This window comes from Rhinolophus sinicus, chromosome 8 (genome assembly GCF_057876585.1).
Source record: "Rhinolophus sinicus isolate RSI-liver-muscle chromosome 8, RSI-T2T, whole genome shotgun sequence".
Lineage (NCBI taxonomy): Eukaryota > Metazoa > Chordata > Mammalia > Chiroptera > Rhinolophidae > Rhinolophus > Rhinolophus sinicus.
Genome location: NC_142508.1, coordinates 3,352,830 through 3,378,047, shown reverse-complemented (window position 1 = coordinate 3,378,047; position 25,218 = coordinate 3,352,830). Strand labels below are relative to the sequence as shown.

General features: G+C 52.0%; 1 protein-coding gene across 3 annotated transcripts in view; it reads right to left on the bottom strand.

Moving 5' to 3' along the window:
* The window catches only part of PRKAG2 (protein kinase AMP-activated non-catalytic subunit gamma 2), a 189,568-nt gene that overhangs the window by 126,134 nt on the left and 38,216 nt on the right, over nt 1-25,218 (bottom strand). The window contains exon 1 of one of the 3 annotated variants that reach the window (XM_019712808.3): nt 20,361-20,776. The exons of the other annotated variants lie outside the window; for them this stretch is intronic. The gene's annotated coding sequence lies outside the window, so the exon portion shown is untranslated. Of the gene's footprint in view, nt 1-20,360; nt 20,777-25,218 lie in introns of those variants that run through there. 3 annotated transcript variants of the gene reach the window in all.

Here is a 25,218-nt window from a genome sequence, read left to right as displayed (position 1 = left end):
AATTGCCTTCCTTTTTAGGGCTGAATAATATTCCATTGTATGGATGGACCACGTTTTGTTTATCTATTCATCTGTCGAGACACTTGGGTTGCTTCCACCTTGTGGCGCTTGTGACTTTTGTTGTTATGAACACAGATGTTAGGGGCTGAATTGTGTACCCCCTTTCGCCCCCAAATTCATAGGTTGAAGTTCTAAGCCCCAGCACCTCAGAATCTGACTGTATTTACACACAGTGTCTTTAAAGAAGTAATTAAGTTAAAATGAGGTCATACGGGCAGGGCCCAATCCAACAGGCCCTTACTGTATTGTTACAAGAGGGAATCAGGATAAGACACACACGGGAAACACCGTGTAAAGACAGCCAGCCATCCACAAGCCAAGGAGAGTGGCCTCAGAAGAAGCCAGCCTTGCCGACACCTTCTAGCCTCCACAATTGTGAGAAAATTAATTTCTGCTGTTTACCTACCCCGTCTGCGGTGCTCTGTTACGGCAACTCCAGTAAACTAATATAATTGGTGCACAAATATCTCTTTGAGAGTCTGCTTTCATTTTGGGGGCGGCGGGTATATATCTAGCAGTGGAATAGCTAATCATACGGTAATTCTATTTTTAATGTTTTTGAGGAAGTACCATACTGTTTTCCACATCAGGTTACATTCCCACCAACAGTACACAAGGATTCCAGTTTTTCTACATCCTTACCATCACTTGTTATTTTCTGTTTCTTTTTTTCCCCTCTTCTGTTTGTTTTCATAGGAGCCGTCCTAATGGGTGTGAGGTGATTTGCATTTCCCTAATGATCAGGGAGGGGGAGCATCTTTTCAAGTGCTTGTTGGCCATTTGTATATTTTCTCTTCTTTTTTCCCCAAGATTGTTTTGGCGACTTGAGGTCTCTTGAGATCCCATATGAATTGTAGGATGGGTTTTTCTATTTCTGCAAATCAAACAAACAAACCTACCAACAAAACCGCTGTTGGGACGTTGATAGAGATTGCACTAAATCTGTAGGTCGCTTTGGGTCGTGCTGGCCTCGTAACAGTATTATCCAGGCACACAGAAGGTCATCCCACTTATTTGCGTCTTCTTTCATTTCTTCCAGCCACATTTTGTAGTTTTCTGTGCACCAATCCTTCCTTTTAACCCCTTCCACCCTCCTTGCTCCTCTGCTGGGTTCCAGATCTGCACCCTCTTTCGCCCAGCTCTCTCTCAAGTTACCTAATTATCAGCCAGGCCTTTCAGCCTCCCTGTTTCAAGCCAGTTCCAAACTTCTGCTTAAAGAGTGATCCCTAAAACTGTGAGCCTCACGATGTCGGCCCCTCCCCGAAAGCCCCAGGGGCTCTGCTGTAGCCTTAGCAATGGCTCGTATACCCGGTCACCTGGACCGCGCTGGTTCTCACGTGTGAAGATTGCAGACCCGGCTTCTCTTGTATTGGTTTACGTCTCCCATCTCAGGCCTGGTTGCCCATTAGAATCTCCCGAGGAGCCTGGGTCTCAATGGGGACATGAGTGATGGTCTATGGTGTGATTCAGCCGACAACCCAGGTGCAGAGCCACGGGCGTCCCCCAGTGACTGGTGGGATGAACCATTGTCAGGAGCTTTCGGCCAGGCCTTGCAGGCTCCCATCCAGGCCCCAGGGACTTTCGGACCTCTGCTGCCTTACTTCTCATGTGTTCTGCACCCTGTCTCCTTCTTTCAGCAACAGCCAAGGCAGGCCCTTTGTGGTTTTCCCAAACACGACTGTGTCTGTGGACACTGTCTGGAATGCCGTCTTAATTGCCCACACACCCCAGTTCAAGGTCACTCCACCAGCTCCCAGAACAGCCCCTCTAGGACAGTGCCAGCCTCCAGCACAGAGCCTGGGATGAATCATTGGCCCTGGCTGCCATTCTCCAAATGCTCCAAGCCCCTTCCTTCCTCTGTGCTGTGTTGCTCTTCCTGCCCTCCTCCCCTAGCCCCCAAATCCTGGTTCACAGAGTGAACTCCTATGTGTCACGCAAAGCCCGATTCAGACATTATCTCTGGCTGGGCCCCACCTCTGACAGAATCAACTCCTGTCTTATCTGCGTTCCCACAGTACTTCAGACGAGCCTTTATTACAGGGCTGTATTCCATTTATCGGGCAAGCTATTCATCTCGCTATTCTCGGCCTCACATTTGCCCAGCACGCAGCAGGTGTGCAAACGTTGTTTGGATGAACTCCTGGACGAGGAAGGCACCCTCTTACCCGGGCCCCATGCGTCGGGGGGCTGCACAGCCTGCTCTGACGGGCCAGCCAACGAGCAGGCCCCACACAGCTGCAGTTCACTGGGAGTGAGAAGCAACCAGGTGTGGGGCTTATCTCCCATTTTAACGAGAACATTCCTTTGTGGTCTCTAATCATGACCCTCGAATGTTTATTCAGCACAGCAGTTTCCACACGCCAAAGCATTTTCACAAATACTCATTTGTTCCTCTCCTAACAGCCCCAAGAACCATCACGCTCTAGCCACGGACAGAGCCCTCGGCAGTGAAGTGACTCATGTCAACAGTCTGGAAAGAGCTGAGCCAAGGACGCTGGTCCCGCTCCTGTCCCAGGCTGCCTGCGGTGGTCCCAAGCAGCTGTGCTCAGCCAGTGTGAGTTGAGGAAAGTATACAAATCATCTGACCACTGTTGTATGTCCTCTCCCTGGCACTGTGCTTGCTCGGTCACGCATGGTGGGCTTTGCTGGACGTCTTGCCCCCACCTCACATTCCATGATGCTAATCTCCCAGAGCTCACCAGGAAATAGCGTACACCTTGGAGGCCCATGTGCAAAAATCTCTAACTGCCACGATGGCCACAGAACCATTAGCAGGTACAAAAGCTGGGACCTGACCTCAGCTTGGCTGAGATTCCAGAAGGCCCAGCCTGAGAACTTGCCCTGTGTGTGGGGTTTCTACACTGTCAACTCCCATCAGAGGTCCACACTCTCTCACTACTTTCTCCACTCCTTGCCCCACCCCCACCGGTCCCTGTCCCATTGGCCAGCCAGTCAGGCCTTTCCTGGGCGTTGGGCGGGTATGTCACTGGGCAATGTTCAGGGGCCAAGAGACGTTTAAGCTGTGGTTTCTGCCAAAAGACAGCTTTATACTCCGGGCTTGTCATCAGCTGCACACACTGTGTTTTAGAGCTTGGCTACATGCTCTGGAGAGGAGTATCAGACACTCTGGGGAAAGTAAATTTCAACATTTGGGCAGGTGACGTCACCTGTCCAGAAAGCATCAGGACAAGAGAAAAGCCCAGGTGCAAGAAAATTCCTGTGATGGGAGCTGACTCTAAAAGTAGCTCCTTTCACCCCATCCCTACGCCTCTTCAGAAATCCAGGGAAAAGCCAAAAATCTACCAAAAAAAAAAAAAAGTTAGGTATCAACAGCAGAAGTGTCATTCATCTGTCATTGGTATATCCCTCTTAGATCTTCCAATTGTTGCTGCATTTGATCCTTAGAACAGCCCATACAAGTAGGAAAGACAAGTGCTATCATCCCAGTCTATAGACGAAGATACTGAGGGTCAGAGAGGTTAAGCCACTTGCCCAAGGCCAGACCACCAGACAGGAGCACACAGGCCCTATAACCCAGGTGCACCCACTCCCAGCTCAGAGTCTTTCTGTTAAACTCCTGCATCCCCTTGAAGTGGCTCAGTACTAGTAACAAAAGCCAACTCGGTCTCAGAGGCTGTGAAGATACAGGTTCTTCCATGAAACACGAGTATCCTGGGCCCAGTGGGGCCTGAGGGGGAAGGAAGGAAGGATGGGTGAGGATTAGCGTATGTTCAGTGATTCACTCCCAAAGCAGCTGATGATACAACTTTCTCTTGAACGTCTACTTCTTAATTAGAAGTAATTCAGACGCCGATGGTTCGAAGACACGAAGTGTCCCGTACCTACCACCCAATGCGATCGCTCCACATTCTGACATACCTACATTTTGCATAGTTTGGGGTCTTCTTTACAGCTTCCCCGCTCCCCTGCCATTTATCCCAACATTTTTTCATAAGATAATAGATTTTATACTGCTTTCAACTGAGTTGTGAATTCTTGCAGGAAGGGCCTGTTTTACTCATGTTTCAGCCCTGAGAGAAGAGCCCAGGGCATACTGATCAGATGCTCTTACAAAACTCCTTTGTTGATGCAGCTGGGAGACCCCAGAAAGAGGCCTGACGAAAGCACAAATGCAGGACAAACAGAAAGGCTGCCAATGTCAGGGGCCCATGGTCTGCACCTGAGGGCCCGTCAGGGGGTTTCAATGTCAGGGTCACAAGACTGAACATTCCTGTGGAATTACCAGCAGTTTGCTTCCTACCAAGGAAGGAACACTTCTAGCAAGGTTTTCATTCTCCACTCCCACCGAGCAGACCTGAGCACACCAAGTGCCAGTGACATCTGAAGCTACCTGGGACAGCGGAGCAAGGGTCCCATCGAGACATATATGAGTACCGCGTCCCTCTGCACGGACCAAACGACCGGTTCACAGAGATGGAGCCAGGAGGCTGAGTGCCAAGGTCAGCCCTGGAGGACCTTGGGCACGTCTGAATTCAGTCTTTTATCTGTCCAATGAGAGGGTATAACTAGGTAATTTCAGAAGATGCCTTTTAGCTCACACTTCCTCTGTTTTTATCTGTTGAACTAAACAGCAAGTGGGATCTGGGGCATTTTAAAGGAGTGCTGCTCCGTTGAGAATAAAACGCATCTTCTCTTCTATGATTAGTCATAAAAATAACTTTCTTCTCTGCTCTCAAACCACCAAATCCTCTCCACTGCTCTCCAAGCGACACCAATGGAGGGAGGAGGGTGTGCCCTGCGTGTCCCTCGTGCTGCTTCGTGGATGAGGTGATAACACAGCTTCACTTCTGGCTTTCTACTTCACGTGTGTCTTGATCTGCTTCTTATGTGCTAACCTTCTAGCTTCTCCACTGATTTCTAAGGTCTCTCAATCTTAAGCAGCTGGGACCTCAGTACAGATGCCAGGTGTGTCCTAGAGGATGCTCGGCGTGATTCTAGAAAAGCCGCGAGTGGCGTCCTCAGACCCATGGGTCACTCGGGTTCTCTGTGGCCCGCTCATCTTCCTGACTCTCCTACTCCCGTCGCTAATACAGGGGAGCTGCTCACATAATTGAATCTCGTCTGTACCTGACCTGTTGGGATTGTGGCTTGAAGTTGGCCTTTCAGGCTGAGGGCCTTGGCCGGTGCGCCGGGCGGGAAGCACACATGAGGTGTCTCCAGATGGACTGGCTTTGCACAAAACCTCCCCACCGCCAAACGGGCAATTCCTGGTACCACCGTGGGGGTGGTGACTCGAGCTATGGTCAACTGGAGCCTTTGAAAGACATTCACGTTATAGAACCGCCTCAGAAAAAAAGAAGGAACAAATCCTGAACCACTGGAACTCGTCAACAGAGGAGGGAAAGGGGCCAAATGAGGGAAAGCCTAAGCACGCTCGGAGAAATTTCAGAATTCTTTCCTCTCCACAGAGGACATCGTGCTTTCTGACTGCAGTCTGAGAGACTTCCTGATGCAAAAACGACAAGAAAAAACACTGCTTTTCACTCCTGCGGCCACTTTCCCTCCCCTTGGTGGCCCTGACTGATTCACACAAGTGGCTCAGGACTCCCGTCCCTGCACCCTGCCCCCCACCGCTGTCCCCAGTTCCTTACCCAGGGGCTTCGCTAGCTTGCTAGCAATAGACATTAAACTCTCTTCTCAAAGTCAAGTGGCTATAGAGTGGTCAGGAGGCCTCAATTCTCCCCTCAGCTCTCTGTGGGAGGCCAGTCGGTTTGGCCTCAGGTTTTCAATCTGTAAAGTGAGGCGACAAGCGCGTCACAGAGTGGCAGCTGTGCAAACCAGATCAGAGGACACACAGTGTGAATCCACACACAGCACTGGCCCAGGACACGGCACAGGACGTCACCAGGACACCAGCCTGACGAGGCCTGAAATGAAGCTGGAAAAGGCTCTGTCTGCAGACACTTCCTGCCCCTCCTTAGAATCAGACAGCGGTTTTATCCCGTCCCTGAGTTGAAAGGCAGGCACAGTCAGGACGGACACAGTAATTCCAGAGAGGGGTGACCAAATGCTACTGCCCCTGGAGACCCCACATCTTCTTGTGCAAAGGCAGCAGGGTCGTCCCTGCCTCGTGGGCAGCCTCTGCTCGACCAGAGCTAGACGGAACCTTGGAAGGTCCCCACTGGGTCCCGGAGCACAGCTGAGGACGCGGAGGGACCTGTGCTCTGCGATGCCAGGGGGCCCCCAATCCACATTCCCAGGGCCTTTTCTCAATCCCCTCCTCGCTCAGGCCCCCAAAGTGACCTCTGAAAGGCAAGTGTTCCCAGGCCAGGTCAAGTCCAGCCTCTGCTAACCACTAAGCATTAGGAACTTCAATCCACCCAGCTCCTCATCTTCCAGCCCAAGTTCCTCCAGGAAAAGGGAGTGGGCGGAGCTGAGGTGGGTGGAGGTGACAGGGGGTCTGGGTGAGCTCACAGTCAGCGAGGAAGGAGGCCCCAGGAGACACAAGTGAGAGCCAAGTCACATGGTCTGCCGCAGCCATCTCCCCGTAGGACGCTCACAGGCAGCTTTCCAGCTCCCTTCCCAGGTATGGCCTGGGTTGCAGGCCGCTGCCTCAATCCAGAGGAACCCGAATCTCCACAGGTGGTATTTAGGCCCAAGTCAGGTGATGGGAGGAGGGACGTGTTACAGACCAGGGAGCCTTGGGCGCCACTGACCAAGTCCCATCATCGAGTCTGTGACAGTTAAATTATGTGTCAACTTGGCCAGGCTACAGCACCAATGATTTAATCAAACATGAACCCAGAGGCTGCTGTGAAGATATGTGGAGATGAGCTTGGCAAATACAACCATTGACGTTAAGTGGAGGAGACTGCCCTCCATAACGTGGGTGGGTTTTGCCCAGTCAGCGAAAGGCCTTAGAGCAGAAATGCAGGTTTCCAAAAGAAGAAATTGTGCCCTGAGACCTTAGCATCTAGTCCCGCCCGAGTTTCCGCCAGCTGGCCTGCACTCTCAACGGAGGACTTGACAGCACCCACAAATGCATGAGCCAACTCCTTAAAACGAACCCCTTAATATGCAGATGTACTGTTTAACACATGTTTATATACTAATTATATATTATGTATACCTAATGCATTAATGTGTAATAACTGGATATACATAACATATATATGTATATTAAGGATATACATACATATATATGTATATTAATATATAACAAACATATATTAATATTATACATTAACATTAAAGTACTGTGTTTCCCTGAAAATAAGACGTAGCTGGACAATCAGTTCTAATGTATCTTTTGGAGCAAAAATTAATATAAGACCCGGTATTATATTATATTATATTTATTATATTATATATTTTATATTACATTATGCTTGGTCTTATATTATATTATATAAGACCCGGTCTTATAGTAAAACAAGACTGGGTCTTCTATTAATTTTTACTCCAAAAGACACATTAGAGCTGATGGTCTGGCCAGGTCTGATTTTCGGGGAAACACGGTACGTATATTACGGGTACGTATAAGATATCTCGCTCTCTCCTCTTGGTTCTGTTTCTCTGCAGAGCCCTGACTGACACAGAACCCCAGACCTCCTCACCCACAGCTGGTGCGTGTTGACCTTGGGTGAGAGTCCGGGAGGCTGTCCTGGGCAGGTGAGTGGGCCCACTCAGTCGGCAGGGGGTCTCTGTACATACAGCAGAGCCAAGAGCTGCGAGAAATCCCCACAGGACATAGCTGGACAGAGGACAAAGACGCACACTTGTCCATTCCGGCAGAGTTTAGTGAAAAACAGGAAACAGCCCTAACAGGCCTATTTGTCCTGTCGGGAGAGGATTTGCATAAAGGAGAACAGCAGGTTGAGAGAAGTCCGACCCTCATATTATCGCCGCCTCTCTCTGAGCCTCACCTGGGAAGTGGAGGGAGTCGTTTTGATGTCACTTGTCGGCTGAGTGCTGTGTGCGTTTCCGCCAGGCATCGGGTCACATGTGTTGTAACTAAGCGCCCTTCTCCCTCCATGCGCCAGCGGTCAGTTGATAGCAAGGACCTTGTCATAGCCACCTGAGTGACTCATCCTCTGCAGTCCCAGACACAGGGCAGGACTCCAATGACAATCTATCTTTCCCCTAAACAAGGCTGATTCTGGAGAAGGTGCTAATAAGCTCATTCGTACCCACGTGCAAATGACTGCTGACAGCTCAGAGTGTGGCGAACAGCAAGATCCTACGATAAGGGCATGCTGTTCAAATGGGACATCTTGGGCCTGTAGGCCTTCTGCAGTCAAGGTCAGATGGAGCCAGTGAGCTGTCCCCTAGGAGAGGGACAGCCATTAAGTTCCAAGGCTGTTTTTAGCTCTGATATGATTCTTACTAAGACGAACCTTAAGACAGGGTCTGAAAAGACCAGCTCTGGGTTTCTGGAGAGGGTTTCTTTTACCCACAAATAACATTCCAAACCACCAATAGACGCTGTGGTAGCCTTAGTGCTGATCCCTCTGTGGGTCTGTCCCACGGACCCCAATGGCCCTCGGTCAGACCTGAGGCCCCCGAGAGCTGGCCTCCCCACCGGCCCTGCCTACTGCTCCCCAGGCAGCTCTGGCACCATGGGGTAAAAAATCAAGTGGGTTTTGGTCTATGTTTGAAGACAAACTACAGGAGGGAACACCGCAAATTGGAATAAAATTGGCACCCCGGGAACATTTGTATAAGGTCACAGGGCTGTTGGTTGGCTCTGAGACACACCCTCCTCTATGCAGGAGGGTCTTGTGCAAGAGTAGAGCTCAGAGACCTCCTTCTGCTCCTAACCACCTACCCATGTGGCTCTGGGACTCGGCCCAGGAGCCAAAGTCCGCAGTGGTTTCCAGCTCAGAATTTCAGAATATCAGATGTCCGTATTTATAACACCACATAGCCAAAGATTCTTCCCAAACACATTCTACAGGTGCCCAAGGAGTCTTCCATCCCAGCTTGCTGTGTCACCCACCCCCTCTACGCCAGCACGTCATAGACTGAACAGTACAAGGAGATCAAAGGAAACAGCAACACTGAGGACTTAAAAAGCCAGGGCTTCCCGCACCACGCACGGTTAAGAGAAGTGCTTTATTTTTGTCCGTTCACTCTCACTTTCATCCGGGGTGGACTGGCTGTTCCAGAAGCATTTGGCCACAGTTTTCAGTCTAACAGTCCCCACCCATCAGTGGATCATGAAATCGATTTCGTGAACCATCGAAATATCAACTAGAATAAGATAAGGAGGCATCTCACTGTTCCGTAAAACTCGTTTCAGTTATTTGCATACGTACGCACGAATCCAGAATAAAATGTATGCCTTACTGCGTTCTGAACAAAAGAGCCTGAACAATTCTGCACTGGATGAGCTTTGAAGCAGGACCAGTAGATTTCCGAGAGGAGATGACCCTTTGTCCTTCCCCATGTCACCAGAGTGGACGATGATGAGCACCATCTGTTTTCCTCTGTCCTGGCTGAAGCCCTCTGGCCTCTCTTTGTACTTTGTGCCCAGAAATATGCCCAGAGTGAAGAGACAGAGAATCACATCCCTTCACTGTCATCGGGAGGTGGGCATTTCTCTCCTCCCCTGTCATCTCATCCGATCTGTCCCCCCTCTGGCCCTCTGAGCAGTGGACACTGCTGCTCCTGCCAACCTCAGCAGCCCCCGGGCCACTGCTGGACTCAGAACAGCAGTGTGAGTCACCACCACCCAGGGCCCCTCAGAGTTGTACCTGTCAGCACCTCTACCCAACTGGCCCAGGCCTGCTGCCGGCCCCCTGGACTCCTGACGCCTGAACCCAGGGAAATAATGCAGCCACAGGGCGTTACAGTGGGAAAAGAGCTCAGAAACCCTCCAAATCAGTCCCCTTCTCTTCCAGGCGGGGCAATGGATGTCCAGAGAGATTTCAGCGAGTTGCTCAAAGCCACGTGGTGGACTCATGACCCAGCCAGAACCGAATCCTGGTCATACAACTTCTCGCCAAGTTCTCTTTCCAGCACACCCTGCTCTTTCCAGCTGATTTTGACCTTCTAGTCTATGTTTCTATTACATAAGATGAAAACAACTTTATCTTCCCAAGTCACAGAGCAGATGGGAGCCCCTGGCATAGGTCTGGCTCTACCAGGCACACAGTAAATGTCAGGCGCAACCATTCCCTGAGGCCATCCTCTCACTTAACTTCTGTTGGAATCTATACCTCCATCCTTCCTCCAGTGACTAAGTTCTTGTGCGGAACCACCCTTCTCTGTCATTCGTTGGCCTGAGTGAATCTGTTACTTCCAAGGAACCCTCCACGCCTGTGATCATGGCCATTAGAGTGAGATGCGCTGAGGTCACCACAGTAACCTGTGTCCTCCTGCCAAGTGAAGGCTGGCGGGCGCTCTGCAGAGAGGCTCTGGGAGCTGCCTGACAAAGCCTAACACAGCAGGTACGTGGAGACCAGCGGGTCCAGGTGATGGCATCTGCCCACTTCCCCTTCCATCCATGGCCTGCTGACGGCCATGTCAGGCACATACTGGGCAGCTCCATGTGGACAATCAGAGTTCTCAGGTACAGAAACGCACTGGGAGCCCACAAGCTAGCTGCGGGGCCTGCCCGAAGCTCCCCTAGGTCTGGGGTTATCGGTCTACCTGGGGACGGAAGCTGGAGTGGTCACTTCATCCTGTGTCCATGGCTCTGGTCCTTCCAGAACGCAGGGGGGGGGCGGTGCACTGCACACACGCAGACTCAGGGCCCTGAGCTGAGGGGATCCGGCTGAGGCCTGGCCCACACGCAGAGAAGATAAATGAGCAGAGAGAAGCTCCCTGGTTTAAGCAGCGAGAGGACCGGGAAGGTCTGGGAAGCCAGGCCCTTCTCTCAGGCCCAGCCGGCCAGTGTGGACCCTGTATTGAGGGCTGTAGCTGCCTCGCTCCAGAGGGAAGCGAGCACTGGCTGCAGTCACCAGGCAGCCTCAGAACGTCGGGAGGGGGTGGACGAGTCCTAAGGCTCCGCGGGACATCGAGGGGGTACGGGGTACCTGCGTTTCTGGTGGGGACCCAAGGCCACAAACCACGCACTAATGAATCCAAACAAGGAATTTACTAGGTTTTTTTGTTATTTGTTTTTTAGCTGCCAACAAAATCCAGTCCTTTCCGGAGGGGCTCATTATATAAGGAGGGGAGAGAAGAAAAATGCTGGATGGGAAGCCAAAACCAGAACGGCAGAAACTTCTATATCAGCTGCTGCCACGGCAGGGAGTCAGGTACAAAACACAGGGCTTGTTTTTCAAGGAAGGAAAACAAATGTCTGCTTCTCACATGCTACTGCGTTAAAGGCCCTCATCTCTTAGGAGGCCCTGGTCACTGAGATGACCTCGTGTGCAGGACGTGTCCCCGGGCCACGGATCTCCCTTTGGGCCAGGAGGCGGCTAGGAAGAAACATCTCCCTGAGTGTGTCCTCAGCATTTCTCACCTGCTCCCCGCTGGAGTGGTTTGGGATCCTTATTTCTTGGTGAAAAAGCACAGAAGATTCAGGGCCAGGTCCTGGGCGGACATTCCCAGAGCTGGAGATGGGGATTGTCTGTCTCTTGGCAACTCCAGCCCTTTCATTTTCACTCAAGTCACCACCAGTGTCCTGGAAGCCTCTGGACCACATCTCTGCCCTTTGCACCAATGAGGTCCTGGGGACACCCCCCTACTCGTAAAACATGGGGCCCCAGGGCCACAACCAGATCCTTGTACCCAGTGCGTGGACTCTAACCTCCCAGAACTTCCGTGGGGAGCAGACACTTCCCGAAGACTGTTCTAAACTCGTCTGGGAGCCCAGCGTGTCCATGAAGAAGAAACCCCACACCACAGGTCCACCCCACAGGTCCAGTCCTAAGGAGGGCACGTGGAAATAGCCATCAGAAATCACAAATGCACTGCCCTTTGAGCAGTCATTATACTTCTGGGAAGGTCTCCTAGAAATAGGAAGGATGCACAAAGTTCCCGCTGCCTGTGGAAGTCAGCCTGTGACTTCCACCGGGGAGACTGGTGAAACTAGAGTGCCCCAGAAGAATATGCTGCAGAAAAGAAAAGATCTCCTGGATACGTGAAGGGTAAGCAAGCAATGGATCAGACTATACGATGTAACAGAGATCCCTGCGTGTTAGAAAGTGGGAAAAGACTGCTCTCCTGATTGCGGCGTAGGACTGGGTCTGGTTCCCCCATAGCCTCACCAATAGATCACGCAGTCAGACTTTTGGCAAAAGAGCACATCAGCAAGGCAGGGTGAAGGGACTCTGAATCTTTGGTGACGCATTAGGGACAAAGAAAAGTCCCTGGAACTAAGAAAGCCTTTGGGGGTGTTCTCCCGGTGAGCTCCTAAATGGCTCAAGGGCTGACTTCACTGTTTATTACCAAAACAACAACAACAACAAAGCAGGGGATGATGCAGGCCGGGGATTTGTGGGCTCAGGTGGGAGGTAGCAAAAGTAGCAATGGAGGCTTTTACAGTGTTTTCAGTCTCTCGAAAAGTGGGAAGGAAACCGCACACTTGCCCGCGACCGCCTCAGCGAGGAGGACGGCGCGTCTCGGCTTTTAGCTGGAATGCCGTCAACTCTGGTAACTGACTGTCTGTGGCCGGCATCAGCAATGACTACACCCTGCAGGAATTATTTATTGACAAAGACATGTGACACAATCTTTTAAAACTTAGGATGAATGGGAAGGACCAGAAGAAGTCTTGGGGTTTTTTTTAAAAAAAATGTTAGATCCACTGATGTATTTATTCACTTAAACATCTATTAAGTGGCCACCATGTGTCTGGAATTGTGGGGGGGAGTCACAGGTAAGACACAGACCCACCCTCAATCTCAAGATGGGGGTGGAGCAGGCAAAGGGACAGCAGGGGCCTTTGGGGTGACGGACGTGGCTATTTCATGGTTGTGGCGATGGTCGCATGACTGCGTACATTCATCACAACCCATCGAATCGTATGCTTAAAATTGCTGATTTTGTTGTGTGCAGACTACATGTCAATAAGTCGACCCAAAAGTGACCAGTCAACCACCACCCATCCCCATACCACAGGGGAGAAAAAAGAAAAACAAGCAATCTACAGACATTTGTGTTATTAATCCTGGAACGTTGAATCTTCTTTTTCACACAGTGGAAGTAGCATTTTCAGGAACCAGCTGTGCTGTGGTGACAGTTATACTCTATTCTCTAGCAGAACTGTCTGCTTTCGATCATCCTCCTGGTGCCAAAGCACCTGTTACACCTATCAGATAGGGCACAGATGTCCCTTCTTCCTCTACCTGGGATCCAAAAGGCCAGCATTTCGCCCTCCAGAACTCAGTTTAGATGCACAGTTGCTACACATCCAGGAGGAAAATGTGTTGGACACCAAAAGCCCAACTTCTCAGAAAGGTCAACCACCAACAGTGTGAGGTGGCACAAACCTACCTAGGTACTTAAACTGCCCATCCCGAGGCCCTTTATTTGGGTCAAGGCAATATATACGGGGGCACCAGGAGGGAGAACTCATCACCCTGACCCCCTTCTCTGACTAGCTCATTACTCTGGAGGAGTTCATCTCAGAAGAGGACCCTGCAGGCCTACGAGATAGAACAGAGAACTTTGATGGGGTGGAGATGGTCAGACAGATAAGTGCTTGGGTAGGGACAGTTGGGGGAGCACCCGAGTGGGGACCCTAGACTGCAGGAAAGGCCCTCGGAGTGGGGAGGGGATGCCCGGTGGCACTCGTGGGCTGAGGCCACAGTCCTCCACCACCTCTCTATGAACCAACCACCCTTTCCCCGCAGCCAAGTAGGAAGTGGAGGGGTCACTGAGCACCAGGAACACAGCGGCTATTTAAACGTGGTGAAGAACGTCACCCGCAGTCAGCTTATCTCGTTTTCCGTCAACCCGACATCCTTACTCTGCAGCATTCCAGACGCTGCCACGGCCGCAGGGGCTGAGACCCTGAAGTACCTCCAGTGTCAGAGACTGGGTGATGTCGGTTTGTTTCACTGCTAAGTGCAGGCTACAGCACTCTAGTTTTTGACAGTTAGCATTCCAGATAAGGCAGCTGGCAGCTCTGTCAGGACTCTGGTAACCAAAGTACCTAGGCATTTGGGATTATTAAAAAAAATACTCTTTGGATTTTTTTTTTTTTTTCTGCCATTGCACAACGATTTCCTTATCTTTTTCCATGAATGCAATTAGGGAGAGCTGATTTGGGGGTGGGGCGGGAACTGCTAAAGTTGGTGTCTAGTTGAACCTTGAGGAGGAAGGTCTAGAATCTTCTTTTTAGATAAACGAGCAGGAGGGGGAAAGGTTGAGTCCAACTCAATCCACTCTAAGAGTCTTCTTTTCTGCAAAGCTGGTCCTCAGCACATATAAGACGCTGCTCAGAACCCAGGAGGTTCCCACACAGAGGTATCTGGATGGGACCCAGAACCGTACATTTTAACAAATCTCAGGAGACTGTGCAGGTGGGGTGGGCCACACTCAAAACACTTGGGGCGCTGGTCCACTGGCTGAAGCCTCCCCTCCCCACGCTTCAGACAGTGGGGGAGTGGGTCTCGTCTACCAAGCAGGGCTTTGGAAAGGAAGAGGGGAGGTGAAGAGAGAAAACAAAGCGGCAGGAGTTGAGCCTCCGGCCTCCCCCCAGCTCTGCAGGCCTCAGAAAGCACCGCCCTCCCCTCGGGGTGAAGCTGCTGCTGAGACGGCCCAGCGCCCTCTCTCCAGGCAGCCAGAAGGAGGAGACATCCTGGGGAGAGTGGCCAGATGGCTGTTAGTGAGGCTACCAAGAGTTTGGCAAAGCCTGAAAGGGTGTCCTGACACTATACCAAGAGACCTAGAAGAAAGGGGTTCCCAGGCCCCCAAGCTGGCAGCTCAAAGCCCCTTACCCCACCCCCAGGCCTGACCGGAGCACGTCCCTCCTCTCCTCCTCCAAGACCCATCCTTCTTTCTAAGTGTCCCCTGGACTTGTGTTGGAAGCCTCTGTGATTGGAGCAGATAAGTGCGGATGACTCAGAGTGAGTGGGTAGTGACAGATGCCTGCTGCCAGCTCCGAGCCAGGCCTGGCGGCTCTGGGTAAATGCCTGGCTGGGGTCTTGGCCTGACATGAAGGACAAATCCCACCAGGGGCCAGAGGGCTCTGCAAATCTGAGTGGAAAATCTGTTCCACACAAGAATCCCAGCACAGACCTGCACCCGCCGAAGCCCAGCCCAGGAGCAGCAGCAGAGTCTCCAGGAAGCCGTGGTACCATGGGAGTCACACCAGCCTCCCTCACAAGGAGTGCTGCTGCCCCGCCTGGTGTTGGGGGGGCTCTGTAGGGGCTGTGCAGCCACCCCCACCCCGCCCCAGCGTCTGGTACTCTCATCTTCGTCAACTCGATTTCAAAGCAGATCACCCCTGCTCATGGCTAAAACGCAGACACCCTCTAAGGACACACCAGACTCTCCGCTCACTCCTGACTCTGAAACAGGAGCGCTCACCTGAGGGCTGGTCTGTCCTGTCCTCTTACTGGGGGAGGTTCGGTTCGCCATCCAGAAAACTCACCTTCAGAACCACCTACTTCCTCCCACAGCCGGGGAGGGAAGACCCAGTGCTGGCAACGGCAGTGAAAAGACGAGGGTCAACTTCATTTTGGGGTCAGTATAAAAAATTACCCTTCGGATCGTTATTGGGGAAAATATGCCTAGAAGTGTTTTCACACGTCTCCCTTGGATAAGAAGCACGGGTGGGCAGGATTTACCGTCTGGTGGCAGTGGTTGGTCTACAGCACTAGAGAGGCTGGACCTCAACGATCCCCAGAGCTATGGCGACCTCAGGGTCAGTGTCACTCTCATCTAAAAGGAGCCTTAGGTGTTCAGCCATCACACCTCCTGTTCTGTTATCGTGTTTCCTTCCTGAGAGAGGGAGCCCCACACCCAGTATGGTTCATGGAAGATTCTGCTGGTTGGCCCCACTTGTTGGAGGGCTGGGCACTGCCCCACACTAAGACAGGATCACCAGCCGTCTGTTTCCTCATGACCTTTTCCCGAACACAGGCTGTCCCAGGTCACCCTTCACCTTGGAACTCTCAGAACACCCCAATTTTACTTCCCGTCATGAAAACGTGACTTAGCCGAGGCAGCTTGCAAATCAAGGAGAATGTCTGTGTGGAAGGTCAAAAAACATGAGCTGTATGGGTTACAAGAAAAGAAAAAGCCGGACAATGTTTTCTGAGGCCCAGTGCTTTGTCTCATTTCTCTCCCACTCCTGATTCCATGTCTGGTTTTATCTCCAAGAAGCAGGGAGAGCCTGTCCCAGGAACTCCCAAACCACTGGAGCCCTGGACCCAAAAGAAAAAAAGGACCGGGCGGGGAGAGAACGCTGACCCCCAACTCCACGGCGCTCTGCTCTACCCCCTGGGGCTGTCTGGAACCCCCACCCAGGTGCCAGTCCCCCATCACTGCAGTGGGGTAATTGTGGCGCAGCCTGCAGACGGTGGGCTGGCTCGCCTCCTCCCACTGCCTCACCGGTGTCTGTTCTCTTATTTACTGAATCTGTACAGTGAAGCTCTAACTCACGGCTGACTAACGAGCTGAAGCCATTATTACTAGGCAGATGGCAGACTCGCTTAAAAACAGACATTAAACAATAAAATGCCACCACATAGCTTGCCTGCAAAGTAAAATCAAAACAAAAACCCGAGTCTGGCTTTGTTTTTCTTCTACTTTCTCCCTGCCTAGGGTGAAGGATGCTAAAAGAAATCAAGAAAGGGATTTTTGATCCAAGGGGGAGAATACAAACAGGCTCCTGTGACTCTTCAAGAGGGTCTCAGCAGGGGAACCACACTGAGATAACAGACGACTGACGGAGGGAGAGATAGGCTTTCCACATGGGATGGGCTGGTGGGATGGCGACCGAACTTGACCATCGCCCAGGACAGATAAAAAACTGGCCGGACTGCAGCAGAAAGGGAACTATAGGAACCCAACAGAACCCAAAGCCCTCCTACCTTGATTTCCTGACGAATAACCAAGGTGACAAGACCTAGAGAACTCTATCGGAAGCTACGTCAAGTCCAGGCACTGCTTTGAGAGGTGTCCTGCTGGGCTCAGCTGGGGCATTGCACAACTGACCGCTCACCTGAAGCCGGGTGCTGTTCACTGATCATCTGTTCTGTGCTGGCAACTGGCCCTTGGTCAACTGGTCTTCACACCAGCGCTGTGAGGCCTCACTGTTACCAGCGTTAGGCGAACTATCAGGCTCAGAAAGATGAAACAATTTGCCCGGGTTCCCAGCTGGTAAAGAGTAGGACACAGCTTCAAACCCAAGTCTGATACCCAAGCCCAGGGCCCAGGGGCTCTGGGGCTAAAGCGGGGACGTCGCTGGCTCCCTGGGTTTCAGGTGCCTGTGACTGGATCGCAGCCTTCTCATCAGTAACTGAGCCTAGAACCCTGTTGCCTGTCATGCTCCTGGGCGAGGTTTGTTCCAGGCAGACCACAGGATTGCTGGAGAGCATGCAGAATTCACGGGCATGCACTGTCCACTCCTGGTGTGATGATACGGAGACCTTGGGGCGGGAAAGGTTGGGGACGCACGGAGCCTTTGAGGACCCACTGGCTTGTAGGTCTGGCTTCAAATCCTTGCTAAGCCACCTTGCCATGATGTCAGCTAAGATGTAAGTTTTCAATACCAGCTGTTGCCCACCTGCCCGTATGGGGCAGTGGGAGGGGCTCTCAGACTCAGAGGGCCTGATCTGAACCCTAGTTTGCCATTTACTGGCTACGCAACCTGGTAAGTGATTCAAGGTCACAGAGCCTCCATTTCCTCATGTGTAAAATAAGGCAGAGCTCCCAGGGGTGTCAAGGAAATTAAAATAATTAACATCCACGAAAATGTCAAGCATGGAGCCTGGTGCCTAAAACATAGGCAACACATATTTACCAAAACATAAACAGCTGACAGCCGTTTAAAAGGCGATTTGGAGACGAATCCTTCTAAGAAATGGAAACCCTGGCTGACCACAGGGAGTTATCAATTGAATCCATCTGCACGAACTAACTGAACACAACCTAATACAAACACCGCAGAAAACTGAAGGTAGAGGCATTGACCTGCACGAGCCCACGGGCTGAGTTTGAGGGGATGCAAGACAAGGATAGAGCAAGGCTGGCGTGTGTGTGCGCATTGTATGGGAGTGAGGGATACGTGACAGGAAGACAAAGGTCTGTAGTTTGAAGGTGCGAGTGAGAGGGTTGGGGAAATCCAGGAAGGATTCCACTGGCTCACAGCTGAGCTGAAATGAGATCCCGAAATGATCACTTCCAATGCCAGGGATCCCTGACTGTCCTGACCATCAGTTCATGGAGCTGAGACCAAGCGTCTCCCTCCCCTGGAATGGCCAGCGCCTGGCACGTAGGCATTAAGTCTGCGCAATAAAGAGCTGGTTTTCATCCTAACCTGCAGTCCAGCCCTGAGGAGCAGCCCAAGGCCTGGGATGAGGCCCACCCATGCGTCCTTCGTCTGCCATTTCTTGCTTCCTCAGCCCTGCAGGGCACCTGCTTCCCTTCCCAGCTCAGCCCTGGGACTTCAGGTACAGCAAGACGAAGTGTCTTGGAGATCCTAGATTTTCAAGCATGTTCACTGAATGAACTTATTAACCTTCAGTTTCCTCTTCTATAAAAAGTTTACACCTGTCTCAAAGGTCAAACGTCAGCTTAAAGAAACAAACACCAAAAGCCTGGGGACCTTTGATCTATCTAGCCTCCTGAAGTTTCTGTGCAAACTGGGGAAACAGCTGAAACGGTGAGCAGGCCTGGACTTAAGTGGCCGAGTTACCGCCTCTCTGGGTCAGTGAGCGAACTGGGCTGTTCTGAGTTGGAAGACAGCCTAGCCCCGAGGTCCAGAGCCCACGGGCACTGGTTCTCTCTCGCTGCGTTTGTTTCTCACATTCTGAGGAAGCTTTGTGGGCTGAGCCTTCCACTGCCCTCCCTTCTGCTCTTTCTCTTCTCTTATCTACTCACACCTATCAGCACCTAAAAAGCTCCTTCATTTATGTTCTGGGGTTTCCCCTGCACTCAGACGTAAGCCTCTTGGCAGCACCATTCTGTGTCCTGTTGTCCCCAGGCCCAGGGAGGTGCCTACGGAACCCCCACCCCGCCATACAGCCCTCTCCCAACTGCTCCAGGGCACCCTGTCGCCTGTCATTGGGCGCTGAAAACCTGCCATCGTCCAGTGCTTGATTCTCTACTGCCCCATGAGTCTCGCACTGTCTAACATTCTCTTTTCCGCCCACTTCCATCGAAAGTCAGAAACACAGCATCAAGCCTTCTTCTTCTGTTAGAACACCCCCATCCCCACTGCAGGTCCTTCCCAATCACCAGGAAGCAAATACCACCAATCACAGACTCGAAGATGCAGTTCTCTTCACGGGTAACTAGTGCCGCCCCGGCTTAGGGACAGGGATTATAGGGCAACCCCCACCCCCCAAAATAAAACCCCAAACTAAATGGCTTGCTCAAAGCACCGTGTCAGCCGAGGTGGGGCTGAGCGGGCTGTGTCGTCCAGCCGGCAGCTAAGCCCCTTATTGCTGTGCAGACTCCCCCACAGTTCCAGCTTCGGGTCTCAGCCTCCACCCCTCGCTCCCCACCAGAGAAACAAGCCTCAGTCACGGGTGAGGCATCTCCCATCTCCTCTTCCTTCCCTTTCTGCCTTTCTCCCTCTCCTCCTATCCTCTGTTTGTTCAATGTATTCCCCAGAAGTTAGAAAGCAACAAGTATGCTTTCTGGAGCTCACACCCCTCCCACAGGAGACCAGACGCCTTGTGTATGTGGTCAAACTGTGCCCAAAGGTCCCCTGCCCCCTCACCCCCTATCTTTTCCAAGTGGGACAAATGTAATAAATGATCACTCAGGGAAAGGGAGAGCAAAGGCAGGGAATATCATCTCCACTAAGATTTCAGCGAGGGAACTTGAAGCCAGGATTGAAAGGTTCAAAGGGGGGGGCTCCCCTCACCTCACCCAGTAGCTGGTGGGGGAGGAGGGATAAGACTCAGAGCAGGAACAGAGATGAACACGCCCACACACATACATACCACCCGCACGAGTTACTCTCTTTAAATCACCAAGAAAAGTTACGTAAGGAGAAAACACACGGCTTCAAGGTACAGAACATTTAGTTCCTCCTGGGGGTGTTTAATTTCATAAGAGCCCCCCCCCCCCCGCAGCAGAACCACACAGCAATTCAGCATCCGTCTTGCATACAGAGGAGACAAAGCATCAACACGGGAAAAGCGGCACACGCAAATGTACAATCACCACGCATTCAGAAATCGAGCTCTGGAAGGTCTGCTTACTCAGCCCCAGGTGGTCCTAGAGGCCTCCTCTGGCCGGGCGCTAATCAGAAGTGCAGGGCTGCAATGTGCTGGTGACAGGGAGACACACAGCACTCCCAGCTCTGCAAAATCCTGCTGCCTCTCTCCAAAGGCCCATGGGAGGAGGGCTTTCCCAGTCCCTCCAGCCCGGGCGACTTTTAGGGTTTGGCTGCTCTCCGAGCTGCTGCCGCTGCACGCCTGCAACAGATGGAGACCAGGCTCCGTGAGTTCCCAGTCCCCAAAGCCGTGCAACAAGCGGACGGCAGACAGCACGAGCTGGCCTGAGCCAGCGCAGGCGACAGTCTTGTTGGCTAGAGCTGCTGTGCTGCTCCAAACACAGGCAGCGCGCCAGCAGGTCCCCTCAGTGACGGGCTGCAGCAAACTGTCATTACGACCTGTGTCTGGGGCTGCTCGGGAGGCACCTCCTTACTCCACAAGCAAGTGAGCAGGAGGGAGGGCTGAGTCAGGTCTTTTAAAAAGACAGGCAGCAGGGCGAATGAAGGCAGCAGAGGCCGATGATGAAGCAGGTGATGGAACTTGGGCTCGAGGTCCTCTGGCCACCACAGCCCTGTGCTCTACTGTCCCCATGTCCCTTCAGGCAAAGGCCAGCTACCTTTGGAGGAAAACAACATGGTGGCTTCAGAAACCTGGACTCCCTGGGGGACCCCTACCCTTGGCATGCAGAGAAAGCAGGGTTCTCTCTGGTGACAATGATGGCTAAGGCCCTTCCAAGAGGCTTTGCTTGTGAAATACCCATTAAAACCCTAGTTCTGAAACCCTGGTCCCCCAAGCCTGACCAGACAACCTGCAAACATTCGGAAGGCAACATGCCCCCCCCCCCCCCCCCGTATGAACCATGTCTTATTTTCTGGAATTCTGAAGCTTTGACATGGGAGGGGGGTCTTGCCGACCCTGGAGGGACTGCCCCTCCCAGATCAGCTAGTCCCTCTCAGTAGTAAACTGCTGCTTACCTGGGACCCTCCTTTCACATGCAGACCAACCAATCCAGAGCCCACACCCCCTCACCTCCTCTATCAGTTCTCACACCTGGACTCCTATCCCCCTGCCCTAACCACCTCCAGGCAGGTATCAGACAACTAGGGACAGTCCCTGCACCCAGAGCCCACGGATATGACTCAGACTCACCGGTCCTAAGCCTGCACACCTTGCCTCATCCGGTCCTTCCTGAGGGAACCTCTGTAAAGGCCCGCCCCCAATCTTCCTCAGCTCCTGTGCCGCCTGAGTCGCCCCATGGGGTCCTGCAGGGCCTGCTGGCCTCCTGCTTCCAGGTTTGTGCTATAACACACTTTCCCCCATGACAGTCATTCAGGTGTCTGTGTGTCTTCCCAAATCCTGGGTCAGCCCTTAACACACTGCCTTAAGGGGTGTGCAAGCTGGTTGGGAGGAAAATCGATTTGGGTCGTTAGGAGAAAATGAGGGTCCCCTTTTCAGAACCCTGCACTGGTCACTATGACAGAAAATGTACTAATGACTTCAACTCTTCAGCAATGGAAGAGTTGCTTTGAAACACAACGAGTGACCCGTTGCTGAAGGTGTTCAAGCAGAGGCAGATTCTCTAAAGAATCTATTCTTTGATACTATGAGATGATTTGGCTGGAAAATTTGTGGTTCCGGTTGGGGTGATGGACATGAAAGGTAGAAAAGACGACGTGGATGAAGCATGCGGGAAGGCTTCATGGAGGTGACGAAAGGACGTTGTCACATGGCTGTCCACCAAGGGTCATGGACAAAAGAGGCAACTGAGGAAGAGTCTGGTCTTTGGGACACTTGGAATGGGGTTGGGATTCTGTGGCTTTCTTAAGGTGACGTTCAGCCCAGCACAGAAAGGGGCAGTCACTGTTCATCCAAGGGTCCATTCTGAGAGCAGAGACAGCAGAGGCATGGCATGGTGGCAAGATCTCTCTGGGCACAGGGTGAGGTCTGGTCCCAGCTCTGGCTCCACACAGCTGATTACCTGACAAAGTCACCTTAAGCTGGAACACTGTTTTGTCATCTACAGAATGAGCAATGTGTCACCTGAGGTCCCTTCAGGTCCTTTCAGGCCTGAACACAAACATTCTGTGAGAATAGCCCAGTTCAGTCATCTCTCTGAATGTCAGGTGCTCCTCTGAGAAAAGAATCTGAGTGAAAACACTGGCTCTGTACATCTCCCAGGGCTGTTGTGGGGATAACGGATGGGCAAACATTTGGGCAAAAATAAGCATGCGCTTGGGATGTGTGGAATTACTCTGGAACTGGAGGGCAGTACTAGCATAAATTCGTGGTTTAGCAAAAAGAAGGTGTCATGAAGTGATGAGTGAAGGCCATCATCCTGCAGCCAGTCCCCGGGCACAGGTACAGGTGTTCCCAAGAGACCGAGCCAATCACAATATTTTGTCCTGCTGTTTCTGGAGCCTTGCTGGGTTAGCTGGGCTTGCTTTATTATCTGTGTGCTTTATTCCAAAGCATACAAACAAGCCTGAAGAAAAAAACTCCTAAGTAGTTTGGCTTGGAATAGCTGGAAATGCCAGGGAAATGGGCTCCACCATCCAAAGTGTTCAAAGGTTTGCTACATTAGGAAACTAGCACCTGGAAATGACGGATGGGGTGTGAGGGGCTTTTTTGCAGGTCTGACTGCCAGCAATCCTGCATCTCCAGTTTGAGACTTAGCAGCACAAACAACTCTGCTTCAGCTTGCAAACTCCCAACCACAAATACGGTTACTGTTTTCCCCTGCATTTACTCTCGCTTCCAAAATCTCCACTGCACCCTAGGTTTATGCTTCCTCTTCTGGCTCTCCTTGGAGAAGGGAGGTCACCTCTTTTGAAGGAGAAGCACCAGCAGATCGAAGACGTCAGTAAAGGCGGAACCATTGTTGGCCCAGCCTGCAGATCTCGGGAACATTCCTGTCTGTGGCACATCCCTCTGACTCCCCCTGCTCGTCAACCTTCCTGAACCCTGCTTTTTGAGCATTATTCTCAGCATCCTCACAAGACTGAAAAAGACAAAGCAAAATCAAAACACTAGCTCCGTGCTACCTACAGGACAAACTCAAGCTCTTCAGGGCAGTATGCCAGGTCCTTGAGAGCCTGCCTACAGCCATCCAACCTTCCAACCTCTCAGACCTGCACAGAGCTATTACCCAGAGTTCTCCTGGGTCCCTCTCCACCCCCAGGAGGCTTCCGTGGCATCTGTAGGTGATGACCCTGCCTCTGTCCTGGAACTGATTTTCTGAGTGTGTTTTTAGTGCTGGGCACTTCCATAGGCTATCTCAACCTGCACAACAAGGACATGGGTAAAATACTATCTATCTTGTCAATAAGGAAATTGTAGCTCAGAGAGGCTAAGTCACTGAGGTTACAGCCGTGGCAATGCCAGGCCCAATCACAGGTACCTTCCCTCCAAAGCCTGGCTTCTTCATTCCTCACTGTTCTAACAGGGTCACGCCCCCATCCACTTTAATTAATTTACTTTTGCTTATTTGTATCTTCTGGCTTTCCTGTGGCACAGGCTTACTGAGAACCTGCATAAATAAGAATTAGAGGACTATGTTCATACTCTAGAAGTTGGTCGTTCCCTTTTCAGGGGTCCACCCCAAAGCAAATCTGAAATGCAAATGAAGGTTTTGCACAAAGACCGCCTCTGCAGCAGTGGGGGAGGGTCAGATGCCAACCACGTGTGCACGTCAGGTATACTCTGATGGAGCCCTGCCTCGTGGTGTCAGTGAATCACAGCAAACCAAAGCAGTAACTTCAAAGAACTGCAAATGACGCGGGAAATGTGGCAGGACAATCGCAAACTAGACCCAGCTTTACCTCAGCTGTGTCAGTGACATAGGAGCCTAGAAGCACGTGTCACACAAGAGGAAGAGGAAGTGCCTCTACCCGCTGGCTCCTGTGTCACAGACCTGGGTTACATTTCTTAGCGTCCCAGGAATCCAGCACAAAACCTCAGCCAAATCCCACCTCATCTTCAGCCACAATCCCCAAAATCAAATGCTGTGTGCCAAGCGGGTCCCTGTGACGAGGCGCCACTGCAGGAATGCAGCCATAGCCCTAACAGCAAAGGGACCCACAGGCCCACGTGCAAACTTGTGGACGGAGAGCAGCTGCTCGGGGAAGCCTTTATCCTCCCTCCTTTTGTAGGTGGCGATGCCGTCCCTGTGCTCAGTCCTGTGGCTGGGCCAGCACAACTGCTGAGACACTGAAACAAGAGGTGTCCCCTGGGCTCAGTGCCCGGCTCCTGGCTCTCCTGGTGGCACTCATATTTCACTTGGAAGCTGGGCAGCCTGGAAGAGGGGGCATGGCGTGGTGTTGGCATGGCACTGGCTTGGCCATCCACTGGGAGCAGCATCTGAGATGTACGGGGATGTCAATGCCGCGATACTTGACTTCGGAACCCATTCCTACAAATAGCTCCAGGCCGGCATTTCTGTGCCCACTGACTCTACCCAATACACTGGGGCACTCTGGTAGCTTCTCCAAGATCCCAGTTGGGAAGTGAACTGCCGAAGAGGCTACCTGGCACCTCAAACACCCTTACTGAATCGATACCAGATGGCTTGTGCGTCAGCTCAGGAAGTATGAGGGCTGCTTCTCACTGGCCAGATGAGTGGTGTTCAAGGGAATTGCTGACCCGGGAGGACGGCACAGGCTGCAGCACCCCTGAATAAACCAGCTGCAGCGTCGGCCAGCCCGGCAGCACCCCCACCACACACTGCAGCCCTGGAGGCCAGGAGGGATGCCTTACGGTCCTGCCTCCTCTGCCTCAGAGGGCCTGCGGGTGAACTCTCCTCTGGGGATGGCCGCTCCCGTCCCAAGAAGACCTTTGCGATCTGCTC